Genomic DNA, 3,764 nt, shown 5'->3' with positions numbered 1-3,764 from the left:
GCAGATTCATTTACAAAGGCTTCTGGATCCATGTACAATTAATCACATTTTAATTTTATATCCTGATCTGTTCTTTCTTTAGATCTCGCTCTATCCTTTCTTTAGATCTCCATCTCATTACCGTTGGACTTGCTTATTTTGCTTTATTGTTTTTAGGCCGGAGAAGAGGAAACACAAAGCAATGGGTTTTATAACTGAGAAGAATGGTTCAGTAGAACAAAGGAAAAGAAAGAGGGAGAAGAAAATCAATGCCCTTATCCCTAGCTCAAATGAGCATCACTTGTCATCTGGTATTGTTGGTGGCGTAAGAGCAGTTTAAAGTGCTAAGCGCTCTAATAATGCAAAATCACTGAAGAGTCAGTAGAGGGAAAGACAAAAGGAGCACTACGAATTACAACATAATTATGACAAGTAATGACCAGAGCAAGATGGAGCTGACTAACGCTAGCAAGAAAGATGAAGCAATCCATACACCTAGTGCTTCCAAATTAGTCAAACACAAGGTAGGGATGAAAAGACAGAAGATTCATAAAGGAGCCATGATGTGCACAAAGTCTGAATTGCAATTGCTTTCTTGAAGCATGAGAATAATTTGGCACACTGCTTATACTACTGCCCATTTAACACGTGAAATTGTCTGAATAGCAATTGCTTCCTAGTCTAGCTTCTTCTTCAATTTAGAGCTCATTTAACACATGTTAAATATGGAAATAGCCATATATAACATATTCATATTTAGAAAATGAAGAACCACTAGGATTGGAGCAAGTCCTTTTATTAATACTCAACTTGTAACTATAATCTCTTTAGTGAATTGTGATGCATATGCTTGGATCTTTCTCTTGTAGAATTCTCTATAATTCTCTCGTAGAATTCTCTCCCTCAATCCCTCTCAATTCAATTATCTTTCTATCTATATCCATCTTTCACTTCTTCAACAATTCCTTATTCTATCTCATTCTCCCATTATCTCACAACTAAACCCTACTCTAGTTTTTTCATCAAGTTTATTTCTCTAGTCTCTAAACAATGAAACACCTAAACCAGAAGTTTGATCTTAACAATAACCCTCTTGTACCTAACAGATGCTCTAGATACACTATCTATATATGCCCCATTGCCACCCTTCTTTCCTCAGCAAATTGTAAAAGGAATTGTAGATTTATAAGGAATCTGCTGACTGTTCTGGATTGAATAATATCTTGACCTTGGCCTTATCACAACAAATGGTCTTAGAAGTTCATCTTATAGGTTCCTTTCTTTTTAATTATTTCAGGGGAGAAAGTTGTTGGAAAGAGTGGAAAACCTCTTCATTACATTGGTAGCACATTCCACAGGATTATTCCCTACCTCAGGGAAGTAATTTTGCACTTGGTAATGGAAGAGGTGGAGAATCAGTCTGTGGCTAGAAGCTTTCTGACAAGAACGTCAGGATGAAGCATACTGGACAAGGTAGGACTGGTTTCTCCTCGACACACTTATTTCAGTAATCCTGGTAGTAACAGTGTTTTATATATAAATATGTATCTATTGCACAGGGCTTTTGTCAATGGAAAATGCTTGCCCTGAAACAAATGGTCCACAAATGTCATTTCTTAGAAAATGTTTCTAAAAGGACGACACTTTTTTTGGTTTTTGATTATTGTTATTGATTATTTTCATTGTTGCTGTAGGGTTGGTTGGTGTTTTGTTCAAGATTATTGAGAGATATCACTTTCTTCTTTGTTGGTAATGATTCACTGTAGCTTGCACTTAATTTTCTTAAAGTTACTTCTTACATACTAAATTTGCATATTATGTACTCATTTTACCCAAAATTTATTTTCCCGTATGGCTGTTCATTGCAGTTTTACACTCCCAATTTTTCAGTTGCTGCCCCAATAGCAGACGTCAGTACAAACGAAGTACATCTCTGAACTTGTAAGTGATCTTCCAATTGTTTCTACTTTCTGGGCATGTGATCGTAATGTTAGAGGAACACCTTCCATCTCTTCCATTCCTCCCTCTGCATTGGGAGTTTTGGATGGAGATGGACTATATGTTCCTCTTCTGTAAAATAAAGTTCTCGTATTCAATTAAAAAAAAAAAGAATATAAAACAATCAGTGAATTTTCGCAAAAGAAGTCCAATTATTTCTAAGCGATAATTTTTCTTACTTTTCAATTGAAACGAAAGTGTGGAGTAGATATTTTATTATATTGTAATACTTTTTAGTACTATGGTAATGTTGGCATTTTACATAATTTCTCCTATGTTGAGTCACTAGATTCAATGAAAAGCTAAACTTCTACCTTTACTACCGTATGTGGTCATTTTACTTCATTTGATTTTCTGGTCCTCAAGTACATTCAACACTTATCAACTATCAATGAATCTCTTTTACGAAAATTATCAATTGTCAGTATTTTTTTTCATTGTTGTCAATGCAAAAAACGTAACTATTTGTCGAGTCATTGCACCCTGTATGCTTTTCCCATGGGAAAATGTGGCTTGTAGAGCTCTTGAGGGCATTTTAACATGAACGACCCTCAAATGCACCACTCTTTGTTGGTCTCCACAAAACTTGATTTTCACTATTAGAGAAGGGGAAAGATGATCCTTTTCCAACTTTAGATCTCCAATTCACCATTTTTCAGTGGAGAGCAAACCACTATCTAATTCACCAAGTGTGATTTTTTGGTGTCCCCAATTCCTCATAGAAAGTGCTTTTGAAGTATCTCCAGCTTCTTGGTTACATGAGTATGCATCATAAACAACGACATAAAATAAATAGGAATAGAACATTAAGTGTTTTGTTGTCAAAGTGATCCTCCCTCTTTTGGACATTTCTAGCTTCTTCCATCATGTAAACCTTCTGTCCACATTTTCTATAATTGTTTGTACTATGCTTGTAATATGGATTATAATTTTCATTCTCCTATGTCTTTTTTAGAATTGTGCGTGGTATAAAGTTTCAAAAAGTTTGTTATAGTTAATTCTAAAGGCACATATAAACCGGATCTAAAAAATATATAATCATAGAATATAATTATATACTTATATTCTATCACCAAACTGCTGGACTTTGTCACACTCAGATACCAACATGGATCTTTCTCAAAAGTTCGAATAATTATAAGACTTTTCTGGTTGCAATTATGACTGGAGCATCTGATCACAAATTATTCCGTAATTTCTTTTTGTCACAGAAATACTAAAGACCGTTTTTATTTGAGTGGGTTTTTCCAGGACAAAATGGGCAAATAGCCCTAACGGCTGAAGAATATAGTTAGTAGGCACTGTTTCAGAAGTTTATAGTATACTAGCATCTCGACTCTTAAAGAGTCGATTTTGAGGCTATAAATCGTCTCTTATATAGTCGATTTTTGTGGGTTGATCAGATCTGATGTGTCGATTTTCCACGTGGCGGCCACCTAGAAATCGAGTTTTTAAGAGTCGATTTATATATCGACTCTTAAATACTCGGTTTCCAGGTGACGTGTACATGTCACTTGAACCACCTGGAAATCGAGTGTTTGAGGATCGATTTATAATAGGGGTTTTTCAAATTAACCCAAGTCCAGCCTCTCGCACAGACTCTCTCTCTCGCGCCTCTCTCCACTCTCTGTCACTCACCCTCTCACTGTCGCAGACCAGAGCCACTCTCTGTCACTCACTCTCCCTCTCGTGCCTCTTCACTCTCCCTCTCTGTCACTCACCCTCTCACTGTCGCAGACCAGAGCCACTCTCTGTCACTCACTCTCCCTCTCGCGCCTCTTCACTCT

At 36.3% G+C, this 3,764-nt stretch overlaps 1 long non-coding RNA gene across 1 annotated transcript; it reads left to right on the top strand.

Annotated features, from left to right (window-relative positions):
- The first annotated feature begins 1,379 nt into the window (after positions 1-1,379).
- LOC142610202 (uncharacterized) lies at positions 1,380-1,888 on the top strand. Its single transcript, XR_012839787.1, has 3 exons — positions 1,380-1,452; positions 1,674-1,728; positions 1,848-1,888. It is a non-coding gene; the product is annotated as an uncharacterized LOC142610202 (long non-coding RNA).
- Positions 1,889-3,764: the final 1,876 nt, after the last annotated feature.

The sequence above is a fragment of the Castanea sativa genome, chromosome 9 (genome assembly GCF_040712315.1).
Source record: "Castanea sativa cultivar Marrone di Chiusa Pesio chromosome 9, ASM4071231v1".
Lineage (NCBI taxonomy): Eukaryota > Viridiplantae > Streptophyta > Magnoliopsida > Fagales > Fagaceae > Castanea > Castanea sativa.
This window is presented reverse-complemented; position numbering and strand designations above follow the sequence as displayed.